Source organism: Lontra canadensis, unplaced genomic scaffold (genome assembly GCF_010015895.1).
Source record: "Lontra canadensis isolate GAN:19392208 unplaced genomic scaffold, GSC_riverotter_1.0 scaffold25, whole genome shotgun sequence".
NCBI lineage: Eukaryota > Metazoa > Chordata > Mammalia > Carnivora > Mustelidae > Lontra > Lontra canadensis.
The window spans coordinates 21055036-21072956 of NW_022631019.1; the positions used below are offsets into that span (position 1 = coordinate 21055036).

At 51.5% G+C, this 17921-nt stretch overlaps 1 protein-coding gene across 1 annotated transcript in view; it reads left to right on the plus strand.

The window, feature by feature from the left end:
- The first annotated feature begins 1322 nt into the window (after positions 1–1322).
- Positions 1323–17921, plus strand: part of EPB41 (erythrocyte membrane protein band 4.1) — a 188472-nt gene continuing 171873 nt past the window's right edge. The window contains exon 1 of the mRNA XM_032863960.1: positions 1323–1450. The gene's annotated coding sequence lies outside the window, so the exon portion shown is untranslated. The remainder of the gene's footprint in view (positions 1451–17921) is intronic.

Consider the following 17921-nt stretch of genomic DNA (forward strand, 5'->3'; position numbering starts at 1 on the left):
CCCCCCCCCCGTACCGCGTATCAGGAAGCATCCCCTAGATCTAGGGGCTCAGTCAGACCCTCTGCTAGACTGTGAGCTTCTTGAGGGAAGGTACCCCGGTCCTGAAGTCTAAAACAAGACCTGATTTGGAAGTTGCAGTGAATTTGGTGGGGGCAATACATTAATTTATGACCTTGTATAATATTAACATCAATAATCATAAGTCCTAACACTTTTTGGAGGTTTTGAGACTGACACTGTTCTTAAAACTTTACATGGATCGTTTCATTAAATTCTCACAACAATCCTTGAGGAGAAGACTTTTTTTTTTTTTTTTTTTAAAGATCTGTTTATTTATTTGAGAGAGAGACAAGGGACAAGGGAGAGAATTTCAAGCAGACTCACCTAGAGCCGGGAGCCCCACGCAGGGGCTTCACGCCGGCTTCAAACCCACGACCCTGAGAGCAACCGAGAGTCAAACGCTGAACCAACTGAGCCACCCAGGTGCCACGAGTAAAGTACTTTTATTGACTCCATTTTACAGCAGAGGACCTGGCTTGTTCAAATCAAGGGCAACGCTGGGGATTGAGACACAGGCAGTTTGACTCCAGGACCCATCTAATAGGGAAGACCACTGAACTCCCAGAAGTCACTTGCCTTTACTGGGCCTCAGTCCCCCCCCCCCACCCCCCGCCATTTGCCCCAAAATTAGGTAGCAAGGGGAGGGGGTTTGGACCAATGATGATGTAAGCCCCTTCCAGTGTTGGTGGGATGGACCATAGAAGGGAGAAAGTCTGTGACAAGAGTGGCAAGATGGGGATGGGAGGAACAATAACCATATTTACTGAAGGGCACCTATTGTGTACCAAACCTGCGCCTGGGACTTAACATGTATCACTAATTCTCAGGAAAGTGTTGTAAGATTTATAGTTGAGGAAACTCAGATTCGTGGAACTGACTTGCTCAGGGTCACACAGGACTAAATGGGGAGGGGCAGGTGATGCAGATGAGTCTCACCATGGGTCACTAGAACCAACTTTCCTACCACCCTTCCAGCCCTTAGGTTAGGAGCAGCACCACGTGGCAAGTTGCATCATACTTTTACCGTGTGACGTCAGACACCACACCACCCAATCCACGAGCTCCCTACCCAATCCTCCCCTGACCCTCGGGTCAACACGGGGCCGCTCAGAGCTCGGAGACCGCACCTGCAGCCCCAGCCCTTTCCCGGTTGCGACGCTCGCACTTCTCCGCACCGTCCTCTTCTCCGCCCCGCCGATTGGCAGTTGCCTTTGCCAATCAGGAAGCCTCCCGGGACGGGGGCGGGGCCTCACTCCAGAGTTGCCCTGTCAGTGCAGGTGGAGGCCCCCGGCGGGGCAAAGTGGCAGGAACCTCTTAAAGGGCGAGAGCGGCGCAGAGCGAGAACGCGGCCCGGCCCGGCCCGGCCAGGTCCCCGCCCCGTCTGGCCCAGGTGAGCCTGGACTCTCTGGGGGCGATCCCGGGTCCCCGGGAGGAACGGGGTGAGGGACAGATGGACCTACTCCCAAGGGCCTGTGCGGTCCCGGTAGGGGCGAGACCGGGGTCTAAGGGTCAGGGAAGGGGGCTTTAAGGGTCCCGGTTTCCAAGGTCCGAACTGGGGTCCACAGGGGCCTGGACGTCTGGAAGTTCAGGGTGCGGGGAGGGGCGCGGGCGAGAGGAGAGGGGTTCGGGAACTCGGGTCCGCGGCTGGACGCTTGCGGCTGGCGGTCCCTGGCGGTCCCGGCCTGTGTGGGGCGGGGGTCCTGGGTTCGGTCTCCGCGGGCGGGTCTCTGCAGAGTGCTGCGTCCCCAGGTGCCCCCCCACCAGCCCCGCCCTGTCCGGCCGTAGGCTCCTGCCCGGCCCGCCGCAGCGCTGGCCGGAGCGGGAGAGCGGGCGGCGCGCAGCGGGAGGGGGGCCCCCCGGGCCTGGAACCCCGCTCCCGGCCCTTACGTAACTGACTTTGAGTTTCGGAACTGAGGGACCCGTGAGCTGGGTTGCCCTCCTGTCGCCGCCCCAGCCCGGCACGCTCCCTTCTAGTCTTGGTCTCGGGGGACTTTCCTCGGTCTCTGGTCTCCCCTGTATATCGGTCTCAGATTCCTGCTTGCTCTCATTCCCCGATTCCCCGTGTCCCTCATCTCTCCTCTCTCTGCGGTCCTGTCTCTCTCATCCTCAGTCTTTCCTCGGGAGTGTTCTCGTCCTAACCTACACTTTCCAGAGGACCTCACCTCTTTTTGGTAGAACCTGAGTTCTCCCCTTTAGCAAATTGGAGGTGGGGACTTGTCCAAACAGACCCCAGCCTAAGCTTGCCCTAGAAGGGGGGAGGGTAGGACTATTCCTGAGGGTTGGTGAGGAGAGGGTGTTATTTCAAGGCCCACAGCTTCCCCGGGGTAGGATCGGCTCAATGTGACCCCTCAAGTTCACGGACTAGGGCTGAAGGCAGCCCCTTCTCTGCTTCTGGAACCCTTTTCTCCAGAAGGAAGAGGCTTGGGGAATGCCTGAACAGGCCTGGTGCTTAAGGCAGCTGGGAGTCCCTGTGAGAGCCGCCTGGTGTCAGGTCTGGGTCAGATACTCAGCGACTGAAGGGGAGCGGGAGGGGCCAGAGCATTGGCACCCAGCCCCTGAGGTTTCAGCAGGCTCCCTACCTTCACCCCAGTTACAGGCCTGGGCAGGAGGCTGGGGATGGGGAGGGGATCAACAGGAGGAGGTCAGAGGACATTTGTGTGGGGGTAGAGGGAGGGTGGAGATAGAGGTGACCTCCTCAGGTCTGAGGAGCATGTACTGGGGTCGCCCCCTGCCATCAAGGCCCCTCTGAGTGCCAGTGAGACAGACACCTCCGAGATAACTCCTGTGCCCTGCTGCTGTTGGGATTGGGTGAACAAGCAGTTAACAGCAGCCACGAGGTGGGAAAGATTAATTCTGACTGGGACTGTGGAAGGAGAGACTTGGCAGAGAAGGGTGGAAGGTTTGGGAGGAAGGGGATCCAGAAGCTTTAGGGAACAGAGAGGGGGAAGGAAAGGGAACTTTGGGTGCCCTGCAGGCTTTGCCTGCAGCAGAACTGGGTTTAAATCTTGGCCCTGGCACTTTGCTGTGTGACCTTGCATGAGTCACTCCCCCTCTCTGAGTCCGCAGCTCTTCCTCAGTCCATAATCCAGACCTGACAGGCATTAGCAGAATCAGATGAGGTAATAAGTGTGCAGTGACCAGAATGATAGCTGGCCTGGAAGCAGGCCAGTGGGAGTATTTTAAGAAGGGAACGGGGTGAGAATGCCCTGAGGTTTCCCCTGTGTATTAGGAGCCAGGCAGAGCCTGCCAGGACCCAGCAATGTGAGGGGCAGTTGGAACACCTGCACGGGGGTGGCGATAGTCAGTGAGGAGAAGCGGTGGCACACCCGTCTGTCTCCCAATCAGCCCATCCCTGCACAGCCTAGACCAGGCTGGCCTCCCTCCTATAGGTTGCAGGTGCCTGTAGAAGCTCCCAGGAAGCCCAGGCCGCCACACCCGCTAGACGGGTGGGGGTGGGGCCCCTGGAAGGGCAGGGCCAGCACCCACTCTGCAGAGTGGACCCTGGCCAGGAGCCTGGCTGGCTTTGCTGGGCAGGACTATCCCAGCCTGGCTGGGAAGATGCTGACGCTGTACAGGCCTCCGGAGGCCCCCAGCTCTGCTGGCTGCGGTTGTGCCCAGCTGATGGGACCCAGACTGCGGGGTGAGACAGAGGCCAGGGAAGCAGTGAGGAAGGGAGCTGGAAGGAGCCACCTGGGGTGGGGTTGAGGGGAGCCTGAGCAGAGCTGCTCTGTGGAGCCGAAGAGGAACTGCATGGGTTTGTCGCTAAGCCCTTCCTGAGCACCATGTATAGGTCTGCTAGCCGCAGAGGTCAACAGGGGTACCCACAAAGGGCTCCCCATAAAGGTCATGGAGGCCTGATATTGGTTGGAGGCTTGTAGAATGGATCTTTATGATAGTCCCCTGGTGGGGGTGGGGCAGGCAGGTTTTTCCTGGGGCCTGGGATTCTGATGTTTATTTAGTAAAGGGGGCAGTGTTCTACTCCCGTATAGTCTGTGGGCCCATCGCTTTTCTTCCTGGGCCTCAGTTTCTCTTTCTGTGAAATGAGAAGGTCAGATGAGCCTAGAGCCTCGAAGGGTCTTTCAGCACCCATCATTAGAGCCTCCAGGACCTGGTTTACCTGCCATGAAGGGAAGGGGGAAGAATGGGGCAAGGGCAAGGTGGAGTGTGATGGGCCCTCATGTCCTGTTCTTGGCCCGTGTTCTCTAATCATAATTAGAGCCACATTTACTATGCACTGTGCTCTATGCTAAGCCTTTAATATGCAGCATTAACTAATATCCTTATAATCCCATGAGGGACTAGGTATTATTCCTGTTTCTCAGGAATTTAGGGAAGTGATTCTACTTGACCAGAGTGACATAGCTGGGAAGTGGCTGGGCTGGGATTTGAACCAAGCTCTGTCTGACCCCAAAGCCCAGAAGACTCAGCTGAAAGGGAAAGTAACCACCTGGTATGTCCTGCGGCTCCCACGATACCCCCCACTTTACCTCTGGAACCTGCCTGGCCCTTACTGGGTGAGCTCGGAGCTCTGGGATATTTATTCTGGGGAGCTGGGGGTCAGACTGTGCAGGCACCCACAGGCCTGGTGTATGTGGGGGAGGAAGAGCAGGTCAGGGCCTTACTTGGGGTTTCCTCAGTCAGCCCTACCTGACTGCCCAAGGAAATGATCTGGGTACTGAAAGGGGACCTTGGATGTATGGCTCACTTTTGGACCTCAGTTTTTCCATCTATAAAATGCGGGTTTTAGTAGTTGAGTGCAGACATTGCTTGGCCAATGGATTTGTGGCTGAAGTTGGTAATGAGGTAAAAGGTTAGAGGGAGGGTCAGGGTAGCAGCAGCTGAGCCCGTGGAAGAAGAATTTGGGTCAGAAACAGCTTGGATCCTGGGCTGACCATTAGATAAGTATTTCAGATGAAAGGACTGGTGCTGGAGAGGTTCAGAGTCTTGTCTGGGGCTGTCCTGCTAGTAGTACAGGCACTGGGGGAAAAAAAAAAAAAAAAACCAAGGGAAGGCCCGGAGAACAAAATTCAGGCAGATGTCTGTTGGAATCCTGGCTGCTCCACTTAACTAGGCTTGGAGATCTGAAGGGACACAGCCACGTGCACACAGAGAGGAGTCCTTTCACCTCACTGTCCTCATCTGTAAAATGGGAGTAGTAAGAATTTTGCCTTTGTCCACTTCCTGGGTCATTGTGAAGGTCAAAGGAGGTGAGACAGTTGTAGTATCAGGTGGGAATGCTGGTTATTTTTCAGTCCAAAGTTGCAATTCTGGATGCGTGTTTGTGGGGAGAGGGCACTTCTGACAGCCCCTCGGTTGAGAGGCTGTACCCCGGGGATGAGCTGGAGAACAGCCCAAGAGTACCACCACCATTTACTGACAGGTTACACGGGCCGGGCACTGGGCCCAGAGTTTTAATCCCTGCCTTGTCAGGTAGGTGGTAGCCTGACCCCCACCAGGTCCCTCCAGAACCCAGGCCTACAGCTCCTTGTAATGACCGCAGCTGCCAGTTATGACCAGTTTATTGGCACAGTTTACCCTGTGCCAAGCATTGTGCAAAATGTTTTCTACATATTATTTCATTTAATCCTCCTGACAACCCTGGAGGTGGGCACTAAAATATCCCCATTTTACAGATGACTAATTTGAGGCGCAGAGACATTAGGAAGACAGGCCCCAGGTCACAACGCTAGTGAGTAAGAGCCAGGGTTTGAACCTGGGTTCATAAGCTTCCTCATTGAAGCACTCGTCACAGTTGTAACTCAGGCAAGAGTCACACGCCTGCCCCCTCCCTGTTCTCTGTGCGGGCAGGGGACACCATCTGAAGAAGACAGACGTGAACAGACAGAAGACCCAACACGTAGCACACAGTAGGCACTCAGTGAATATTTGTCTGCAGGGTTCCCCCGGCCTCCCAGGGGCTGGGTCTGGGAGGAGCCCTGGGTATGCTATCACGTGATCAGATTGCCCGCTAAAAGGGTGTCTGCCCTAGCCAAGCCTGGGAGGCAGGGGCTGGGCAGGATGTTTCCCCCTGCCCGGGATGAAGAGGGGCCCTAGATAGTGTCCTTGTTGGTTGTGCTCATGTCTCACTGCTGTCCTTTGCTTCCATCCATGTGTCCCTGCGGTGATGGCTCCCCCGCTTCTCCCCGATGGGCTGGATGACCCCACTGGCTGCTGCTGGGTGAGTACTGGTTTGCCTAAATGACTGCCTCACGGGCCGTGACCTTGATTTGAATGCCTGTCCTGCATCACTGAGGTCACTGGGAGGGGTCCAGGGAGCCTAGCGGTGGGTGTGTGGGGGGGTAAGAACTGAAGGAGGGCATTCTGTGATGTTTGGATCCTACCATAACCAGCTGACTTCTTCCCACATCCTTAGCACACTGGGTGGTGATTTTTGAGACAGGGGACCAATGCGAAGGTCTCTGGGGCCAGACTGGTCAGGAATCCGTATTCCGCTCCTTGTAGCTGGGGGGCTCTTCGTAGGTCGGTTTCGCCTCTCTAACATGGGAATCTCAGCATATGCCTGACACAGGATGTTTGTTCTTTTCTTCACGTAAGCCCCAGGAGGCCAGGGATTTTGTGTGTCTGTTCTCTGCTGTATCTCCAGCACCTAGGATACAGGGGCGTGTAGTAGCAACTCTGAACATTTCTGAATGAGCGAATGTATTTATTTATTCCCTGTCCCTATGCCCCATCACTGTGCTTTGTGTTGGGTTAAAGGGATCAGTGACACAAAGTGACCACCATCAGAGGGGCTCAGAGAACAGGCGTTCTCTCTTTGCTCACTAGACTGGGAGTTCCTCAGGGGGAGGGCTCTGTTAAGTGAGCTCTGGGTCCTCTGAACGGAGGGTGGGGCTGAGTACCACACCCATCCAACCAGCGACTCAGGGCCTCTGCTTAGAGATGGGGAGGGAGCTTTGGGGCCTCTAGGTTTCCCCAGGAGAGAGGGGCACCTGGGGAGGTCTGGGGCTGAAGGTGGGAGGGTTGAGGAGGGACTCTGCCTCCCAGTACTGCCACTTTCCTCACTGTGTGACCTCGGACAAGCCATTGACTTCTTTGTCTTGGAGACCTTGTCTGCAACATGCCTATCATAACATCTCTCCCACAGGCTGTGGGAAGGAGCCAGTGCAAAGTGCCCGGTGCAGGGCCCCACTTGGTAATTGTTGGTTTCCTCCCAGTCCTGAGCTCATTCTGGGAGGGGGCCAAGTTAAGTGTCCCTCTTTTTGGCTCCTTTCTCCTATTTTAACTTCCCACCCAGTTGGGACTAGAATCCGGGAGTCAGGAGCCCCAGACTCTCCAGCAGCCTGGCTAGGGCCCTGGGCTAAGGACTGGGCTCTGCCCAGTGCGGCCACAGCTCAGTGGAGGTGGAAGTCCCAGTCTTTTGCTGGCAGACTTGATTCAGTAACCTACCTTCTCTGGGCCTCGGTTGCCTCACCTCCAACATACGGTCACTGAAGGACACTTCCCTGGAAGATTTATTTAACAAGCAAATGGGTGGATCAAGCATTATTATCACTATTACTTTTGGGTCTGGCTGAGAAGGCTTCAAGGGAGGGGCCTGGAGATTCTTGGCCTCGGGATCCCGGGAGTACCTATTCACCATATGTGTTATTGTTATCGGATGTGTCTTGTGTGCTGGCTGGGTTGTTATATGCTCTTTTATTAGTTTTTTTTTTCAAGTTTGGAAGATGTGTGATTTTTTTTTTAAAGATTTTATTTATTTATTTGACAGAGAGTGAGAGAGATCACAAGTAGGCAGAGAGAGAGGCAGAGAGGTGGAGGGAAGCAGGCTCCTGCTGAGCAGAGAGCCCGATGCGATGTGGGGCTCGATCCCAGGACCCTGAGATCAGGACCTGAGCTGAAGGCAGAGGTTTAACCCACTGTACCACCCAAGTGCCCTTATATACTCTTTTAGCTGCATTATCTCATCTTGTCCTCCTTGGTAGTCCAGGCATTATGGTCCTTGCTTTCCAGGCATGGGAACTGGTACTGAGTAAATCAGGTGAGTTACCCAGAGTCACACAGTTATTTAGGGGTAGACCCAGAGCTCAGACCCAAGTCTGCTCACCCCAGGGCCCTAATTCTTAGTGTAAAACTCTCTTATCTCCCCCAAGGGGGCAGAGATGGTGCCTGAGTCTGCTCTATCTCCAGGGCTCAGCAAAGGGCAGGTGAGGGCTACAGGACTGTTTCCTGTGCGCGCACACACACACACACACACACACACACACACACACACACCCCGTTTACCACCCACCCCCCCAGGCTGGTGCTCAAAGAGTCTCGAAGAGAAGGAACAACAGGAAGCAGGAGAAGGCCCCATCGCATATTGGTTGAGAGTCAGACCTGGCTTTGAATTCTTAATCTATTGCTTACTAGTTCTGTGACCCTGGGCAAAATATTTAACCTCTTGGAGTCTTAGCTTCCTTATCTATAAAATGGGCATAATAAAAGAACCTGTGTACCTCTTGGAGTTCTTATGAGGATTAAATAATTCAATGAGGTACGTGATGGGTACCCAATGATAGTAATTATTGTTATTATCATAGTTTTGAGTGTTCTTTTAGGTTTACAAAGATAGCCCCTCTTGGGACAATGGAGACCGGGTCTGGGAGGGGCCTGCTGGGGACAGGCAGGTAGCAAGCTAGTCTGACAGGTTCTGAAAGACATCATTAGGGTAAAGGGACAGAGGAGGCCTCTTGGAAGTAAGAAGGTACCTCCCTTTCCTAGCCATCCGCTTTCCCTCATACCCACCCCCTGACCCCTGCCAGGCCCTGTGCTGGGCATGGGGCACCGAAATGAATCTGTGGGGTCTCTGCCTCCCCATCTTGCCCCAGTTCAGAGTCTAGCTGGGTGGGGAGGACACAGAACTAACACCTCCACCTTTGATCAAGGCACTGAAGTGTGAACTGGGACTATCTCCTTAGGCAAAGCCCAGGAGAAAGGGCATTCTTAGTGGAAGGAACTGTTTTGCCAAGGTACAGAGTCATGACCGGCGTTCAGGATGCAGCTAGAGAGACAGGCTCAGGAGAGCTAGGGGGACTCATCCCAGAGCCCGTGAGGAGCCATCAGGGGCTTCCCCTGGGTTCCCCAAAATAGGGGAACGATGTGGTCAGGCTTATATTTTGGGAGGATGGTTTGGTGTGGAGGATGAATGGGAGGGGAGAGTCAGGGGCAACTCTGCAGGAGAGCGACACTGAGAGGCAGCCTGGATGGAGCCATGAGATGGGGAGTACTGGGTGGATGTGAGGTTTAGGACCTGAGCCAGCAGGATGTGATCCTGGACTGCAGAGGGGAGGCAGGAGACGCAAGCGGTGAGAGTGAGGTCTTAGGGTCTGTGGGGTTCCGGGGCCCGCTGGGGTCTCTGGCTGAGGCACATGTCCAGGAGAAGCCAGATCTGGAGCTGGATTGGGGGGTAAAGCCACTTGTCAGTCTTTGTCACCTTCTGCCTCAGTTTCCCCAGGCAGCAGTAACATCTGAGCTGGATACTGGGGCAAGACCTCAGGCCACCAGGGCCCATGCCCCCCACTCCTGCCTTGGGTGTCACTTGTGGTGACCCTGGCTGGTGCAGCAGGGATGAGAGAGCTCTTTGAGGCCAGGGGCCAGGCAGGGGCTTGTGGGGCAGAGAAGGCCTGGCTTCTAGCTCCACCAGTGTCACCGAATGCGTGACTTTGGGAAGTCACTCCCTCTCTCCTGCCCTCCTTTTCTGTGCCTCAAGAGAGAGGACAAGAAAACCTGTTTTGCTTGCCTCACAGATTCAGTGATAAAATGCAATGTCTAGGGACAACAAATATTTATTGAGCATTGACTTTGTGCTGGGTTCTGAGGGGGTTCCCGCCACTCAGGAAGCATGAAGCACTTCTGCGTGAGCCCAGCTGAGTGGGTGGTTAACTCTTTCTGGGCATCAGATATTTGAACTGGGATTTGAAGGATGAATAAGGGCTCTCTAGGTGGGCAGTGGAGGGAACAGCTTCATAAGCATGTCGAACAGTATGTGTGAAGGCTTAAATGCCCATAATGTGCTCAGGGCACGTCCATATGTACTATGGTTTGGTACAGCTGGTAAGGCCGTGATGGGAGAGGAGGCTGGGCAGGGCAGCAGGGCCCAGATCTTTCAGGGTTTTGGGGACGGTCATGTTGGAGGTGATCATCCTCATAACTCCCTGCTCTCCTAGGACTGCTTAGGGCCCTATCCACCCTATTCCCCATCTCTAGTCAGTCCCAGTGGCTGCCTCTCTGGGGAGTCAACAACCTGGGCTCCCTGCCAGGTCTACCACTTGTGAGCTGTGTGCCTGGCTCTCGTCACTGCCCTCTCTGCACCACTTTTCTCCTCAGTAAAATGGGGACAGCAGGCTCTCCACCCAGGCAGGGGTGGTGGTTTCAATGGGATAATCCCCCCAGTGGCCTTGTCCAGTGTCTCCATGTAATGGACAACCATAAAAAGGGGCTCCAGTTCAGTTCTTAGTATTTGGATTCCGCAGTCTCTTTGGCCCCACCCGCTTGCTTCCCCCGCCTCTCCTGACAGCCGGCTGGTCAACAAAGGGAGGAAAGGATTAAGAAACAAGCCCAAATCTCCAGAGGGGTCCTGGCCCACTGCCCAGCTCGCCCCCATCTGCCCCTTGTCCCCCTTGGCCTCGGGCCCAAAGACTCTCAGTCTTAAGGCCTGGGCTCCCCCCAACTCCCCCAGCCCCGGGGCCCCTTCCAGGCTGGAGGCCAAAGCCAGCAGCAGCCTTGAAACAGGGACAAATATTTTGAAAATCTGTGGCTTTATTTTTTTCCCCTGGAAGCAAATAGCTGGGCCTTTTTTTTTTTTTATTTTCTTCTGGGTGACAGGGAGAAGAGTAAGTATGATGTCCCGTATCTGTTGGAGGCCCCATAGTCTGGGCAGAAATGGATCTCTGAGCCTCCTGGAGTTTACAGTAGGGACTGCTGACCAAGTCCCTTGTGGTACAGATGCAGGAGCCTCAAATCAGAGTGGCTGGCTCATGGCATAAGGTCACACAGCAGGAACCCAGGTCTCCAGACCCTTTTGGCACTACCCTACGAATGGGTATGATGCAGGGACCTTGGCTGTCCCTTCACTTTTCCGAGCCTCGGTTTCCTCTGCTGTAAAATGGGGCTGATATTGGGACGCCTGGGTGGCTCAGTTGGTTGGACGACTGCCTTCGGCTCAGGTCATGATCCCGGAGTCCCGGGATTGAGTCCCACATCGGGCTTCCAACTCCATGGGGAGTCTGCTTCTCCCTCTGACCTTCTCCTTGCTCATGCTCTCTCTCATTGTCTTTCTCTCAAATAAATAAATAATATCTTAAAAAAAAATGGGGCTGATATTGCTGAGGACTGGCAATGATGTAGTTAGAGCACTTAGTCCGGTGCTGAGCACTGTGGGGCTTAGTGGTTGGTCCGTATCATTAATGCTGTTATAAATGCTGCCTCTAAGAACCTTCTTCCTGCGTCTTCCCAGTCTAGGGACTTGATACAGTTTCTTGTTGAACAAACGACACCCAGTGAACCGGTTTCATCTTTTACCCTCCTCCCTGCTCCCCTCTCTGGTTGGCTGGGACACCCTATCCTCACCCTTGGCCTGGTTTTGGCCCCTGCCCCCAGCCCATCCTACGCTCCTGGCACCTAGCCTGCATCGTCTCTCTTCCAGGAACCACAGGAGGAGGACAGAGTTTCTCTTCCGCCCACCTCTGGTTCATGCCACTTGCAAGCTCTTTGGGAAGGCAGAGTCGAAAGGGACTTGCATTACCCAGGCCTAGGCAGAGGGGCGGAGGTGGAGGCTGAGCTCCCTGGAACTCTCCTCTGGGAGCTGGGGCAACACACGAAGACTTCTGCGGAGGTGCTGAAATAGGCAGGCCTAGAAGAGAAAACCTGGTCCACGGCCCCCCTGGGGTGGAGTAGCAGGGATGCCAGACTGGGGGCTGGAGGGCCACACCCCTCCCCCAGCTCTTAGTCTGCCCTAGCTGAGCCTCTGTTTTCTGGTTTATAAAAGGAAAGCGATGGACTGATGTCAGAGGTTTCTACTAATATTACAGGATTAAAAGAAGGGATTTGGGAGCCGACAGACCTCAGTTTAAATCCCAGCTTCACCATTTACCAACTGTGGGATCCCTAGGGAGTTCTACCTCTGTGAGCATTAGTTTTCTTACTAATAAAATGGGAAAAATATTAGCACCTTCTCTTACGATTACCTGAGGGGGGCTAAGTTAGGCAATTTGGGTAAAATCCTCAGGCCACAGCTGGCACATTGGAGTTATTGTGGTAGTTATTATTCTATAATTAGTAAAGACTAGAAGGCTGGCCTGCAAACAGGTCATTGAGAGGGCAGGGCTTGAGAAATTCATTCGTTCATTCATTTATTCGCTCAACAGATACTTAGGATTTGCATGGGGAGGACACAGAGAAGAGAAGCAGGGAGGCCCCAGCAGGCTGCCCATTCCAGCTGTGTGATGTGGATCAGTTACTTCTCTTCTTTGGGTCTCACCCTCTCACCTGGGAAATGGTGAGATGGTGAGCATAATGTTTACCTCCCGAGTTGTCCTAAGGCTTAAGAGAGTTCAGGTACACAGCGGGTCATCAGTCTGCGTATGATTCCTTTCCTCTCCCAGCTCTGTTAATGACTGGGTCTATGATCTCAGGCAAGTCCTTGAATACACCAGGCATACCTCCACCCCAGGGCTCTTGCACTTGCTGTTCACTCAGCTTGGAACTCTCTACCCCCAAATACTTTCGTGACTTGCTCTCTCATGTCCTTAATTTTTTTTTTTTTGTTTAAATGTCCACCTTCTCAGTAAGGCCCTTCCTATCTAACTTAAAATGGTAACACCCTTTCCTGCCACAATATGACCATTCCCCATCTTCCCTCCAGGCCAATTTTTTTTTTTTTTCTCTCTCCATAGCACCTATCATTTTTTTTTTAAGCACTTATCATTCTTTGACATACTGTATTTTAGTGAACATTTGTTTATCATTTATCCCCCACCATTGGGATGGTAAGCTTGGTGGTGACAGTGATTTTTGTCTGTCTTGTTCAGTGTTACATCCCCTGTACCTAGAAGAGTGTTTGGCTCATAATAGGTGCTAAATAAATATTTGTGGAGTGACTTAATGAAAAAAATGAAGCAGCTTCTCTCTGGGTCTGGCATTATACGATGCAGATAAATAATTCTCAATAAGTAATTGTATGAGGAGCCATCATCCTCTCCATTGGCCAGATAATACTTTGGCTGGGTCAACCCTAAAGCCCTTTTGCTTCTGATATTTTCTGCCAGGGCATCAGTTTCAGTTGGAGTGCCCAAATCTTTTGTTCCTGAGCCTGAGCTATGCAGAATTTCTAGTTGGGGCTGTTTGGCTGTTGGGCCCACAATGGTTATTATGTCATTACTGGTAATTAGCAAGTAGGCCCAGAGGATTGAACTTTTTGTTTTTCAGCAGAAATCACAGCAGAGAGCTGTGCCAGCCGGGGAAACCCAGGCCTCGTGTGCAGCTTCCTCTGTAACTACCCCCTTCCCAGCTAGGGGTGCATGGCTTAGACAGACAAAGGCAGAGGTTTCCAAAGCTCCAGACACCTGGGTAACCACCTCAACCACTGTCTTCCCCAGGTAGTATCCTGCCAAGTTTCTCCTCCATACCCTCAGCACTCTCTGCCTGGCCTGGTATGGGAGGCGTTCCCCAGTCCCCCTGGGGGACCTAGGTATAAGGTTTCCAAATATCCAGTTGACAAGGACATTTTCTGATGCCCAGGATTCAGTAGTATGGGTGGGGGAAGTAACCCTGGGTTTAAGACTCGAGGGCCTGGGTTTCAGTCCCTGCTTAGCTGCTCAATTGTTGGGCTGCCATGGACAACTCACTACCTCTTGCTAGTCCTTGGCTCTCTCCTCTTTCAGAGATAGAGACACTTACTTGGCCTCCTTGGAAAGAGAGGTGGGTTAGTGTAGTGGGCAAAGGAGAGGGTTCTGGAGTCAGACAAGCTCGGCTTCTCAACTATACCCCTCCCAAGCTACATGACCCTGGGTAAACTGCCTCATCTCTCTGACTTCAGCCCCAAAGCTGTAAAATGAGGTTTAAATAGTACCCACTCCATGGGGTTGTTGTGAAAATTAAATAAAAGGCAAGTGAGGTACCGAGGCACCTAGCGAGTACACTGTACATCTTTGCTGGTATGAGTACAATGACCACTGTGGAAATGCAGGCAATCTGTAAACCGTAAGAAGAGTGCTAGCAGTAAAGCCCGGCAGATGTGGATTTGCATCTGAACTTGGACACTTACTAGCTGGGTGATCCTGGGTAAGTGTTTTGCTTCCTCATGTGTAAAATGGGAGTTATAGTCAAGGGACTATTGTGAAGGTTTCCTGACGTGCTGTATATAAAAAGTCCCTGGTAACGCAGTGTTTAGCACATGTTTTCCACATAGTATAGACAAGGAAGAGAGGAGAAGGGACTTGGGGTAGACTCACACAGCATCTCAGTGGTGGAACTTTGATTTGAGCCCAGGTGCCTCAAAAGCCCACATTCCTTTGACCTCTTCTTGCCATCACCCATTTATTGGGATGATGGTAATGATTCATTACCATTACCATTACCATTACCAATGGCTTATTGTTGAGGACTCATCATGTTCATTCAAGACCCCCAGTGCCTCTTGTATGGAGGAAGAGCTCAGTCCTCCCACCTGCTTCCCTGTGGCTCCTCCTCTGCCTCTCCTTGGTGAGGGTGGGGCCAGGCTGACTTTTCCAGTTTTAGAAAGGGCTCAGCTAGCTGCTGGCACTGAGACTCTCCCCATGTTTCTTGGGAAACCCTCTAGACCTAGAGGATACCTGGGGAGAGAGAATTAATGGGTTAAGCTTGAGTGATCTGGAGGCTTTGCTGGATCAGAGTCATTAGGCTCACTCCAGCTGGCGAGAGAAGGGGGTTTGGGAGGGTCATGGCAGGCCAGATCCTTGTGTCCCCTCTTTGAATGTCCTAGGGCTATAGTCAGAAGCAGCCACAACAGCCTTTCCCTGGGGTCTTGGGACAGAGGTTGGGGTTGCTCATTCAGATCATTTCTAAACTGCTTTTCTGAGAGTGATGTGAAAGTCGCAGAGGACAGTGGTATCAGACAGACCTGGTTTAAGCTGTGTGATGTTGGGCAAATCACCTCACATTTCTGGGCTCTGGTTTTTCAACTGCAGTTGAAGGTAATATTACTTTGTAGGATCTTTATGAGGCTTAACACAATAAATGCATATAAAGTACTTAGTGTGTACCCTGCATTTAGTAAATACCTAATAAATGCCATTGTCATTATTCTTATTAACAAGTTATCTCTAATAACTTGGCCCTTAAGTTATCTCTAATAACTGGCTCTTCCAGCCTAGACATTTCTAGGTTTTTCTGGCTGTAGAATTTAGGTTGGCCTGCAGCTTTGAAAGGGAGATGTAAGCGGGCTCACAGGGAAGGCAGGGAACAGACGCCGCCTCCAGTAGTGTGGTTCAGAAGACTTGCGTTCAAGTTTGGGCTCTGCCACTCTCTGCTATGTGACCTTGCACAAGTCCCTTCCGGTTTCTGCACCCATTTCCCAATCTTTTTAAGAGTTTGCAGCTTGGGCTTGATGATCTCCAAGGGCCTATCCAGTTTTAACATTTTGTGAATCTAGAGGCCTAGAGGAGTGTCTTAGCTACCGTCTATGCGGTCCTCTTACAGTTTCAACTTCCTTCCCTTCTGCTCCTCGTTTCTTGGAGTGTCTTCACAGCAGAAAGGACATCACTTGCCAACTCCAAAGTATGTATTTCAGTCACATTTTTTGGTCTTAGTGTGCTTTAGGACCCAGCTCAATGCAATTTTGCAAGCAAAGTGCATTGTGTTGCAGAGGTCAAAGCATGCTCTGTGTTTTCAAATACAAAGACAAGGTATTGTATAAAATCACTGCATATGCTGATTTCTTTGGCCTTTATCTCAGAAATGACCAGAACAGGCAGCCTTGTGTGCAATAATTGAAAAAAAAAAAAAAACCAACAACACTGCAATCAGTGCATCCTAAAAAAAGTAATCATAGGTATGCTTAGATAAAAGGATGTTTGTTGAGTAAACAAGATAAAGATGGAACAGTAAACCTAAATATTGGACATCTAGGTTAACTAAATTATGGTATATCCGCTTGAGGGCACTACTAAAAATGGTGATGCAAATGTCACAATATATTATTAGGTGGAAAAACTCAGTTCCAAAACAGTATGATTTAAGTTTGAAAAAAGCATCAGGTTGAACTATACACAGTATCTGTTGCTTGACCATTTTTAACTTATACGATCAGCAATTTTGTATGACTAAATTTAATATACATAAAAAAAGTGTACGTATAAGAGAAGGTATTAGAAGGGAAGTCCACCTCCAAAATATTGGTGGTAGTTATTTCTGATTGATGATTTTAGGATGATTTAAATCTTTTTCTCTTATTTAACTATATTTTCTTTTTTTTTTTTATTGTTAAGTAATCGCTACACCCAACCTGGGGCTCAAACTCACAACCCTGAGACCAAGAGTCGCATGCTCCATTGACCGAGCCAGCCAGGCGGCCCTTATTTAACTATATTTTCTGTGAACAATTCAAGTACTACTACTAAAAATAATTGCCTAGAAGGACATACCATTGTATGAATAGTAATTTTCCTTATCATAGCCTGTTTATCATTTGTGTTTAAAAGGTCTAAAATGGCTGCAGCTTCATGACCATGGGCAGGTTGGAAAGACAATTCTAATCTTCATGTACTTCTGTTACAAAGATTGATTTTTATTCAATAGTGACTGTTCAGAACACTTTGCTGGCGGGCCCAGCTTTTCAAAACCCTCTTCATCTCTTGCCACCCTGCACAACAGACAAATGTTTTCCATGAGCCCCATCACTGGGGCGTAAGGCCAGCTGTGTCCCTAATCCGCCCACGTCCCAGATTTGGGAATGGTTCAGGCTCCAACTGTTTCCCCCTCTCTACCCCCGCTGTCTCCCAACCTCATCTCTTCCAGGTCATCGGAGGCCCCAGCTACCATCCCTGGCCTTCCCCCCCTGGTCACCACCTAATTTCACCCTCTTCTGTGCAGCTGGTGTTTGAGCTCAGTTTGTAATAGGAAAGGATTAGGACCCTTTCAAGCCGTCTTTTTTCTTTCCTTTCTTTCTTTCTTCTTTTTTTTTTTTTCTTAGTGCCCTTGACCGCTCCAGGGGCTGACAGGCAGCTAGCAGAGCCTGTATTCCCCAGGAAGGAACAGGAGGGGTCTTGGAGGAGGCAGTGGAGGGCTCAGCTGGCAGGCGGGATAGAGATGGCCCCTGGAGACCCCAACCTGGGGCTTGGAGTATGGTACAACCGCCACCCAGATGTGAGCATGAAGCAGGCAGGGAGCTGAGTTTCTGCCTAGAAAATTAGCCTCAGGGATGGTGTTTGGGATCTTTACCCTTGGGACCCAGGGGCTGCCTTCTGCAGCGGGAACTGGAACTGGATGTCTGTATGCAGAGTCCTCTTCTGAGAGGGCAGCTGGGCACATGACTACTGGTAGTTTGGGAAGCTTCTCTGCCTTCAGACTGGGCATTACTTATCCCCCCACTCCCTACTATGTGGTGGGTCCAGCTACACTCTGGGTAGAGCACTTTGCCTCACAGGTGACAGTGTGTAACTTAATAACAAAACCAGTCATATATGCATAGTACTTTAGAGTTTACAAAGCCCTTTCATCTCCAGGCTAAGAATTGAAAGCAAAGACTGGAATTCAGGTCTTTGTGATTGTAAAAGCCTGGGCCAACAGTTTTTGGTGTGGTGTTGCTGAGCACTCTGATTAGGAGTGGTTTATACCTGCCTTAGTTTAGCTATTTTTTTCTTAGTCTGAGACCGCTACTTTTT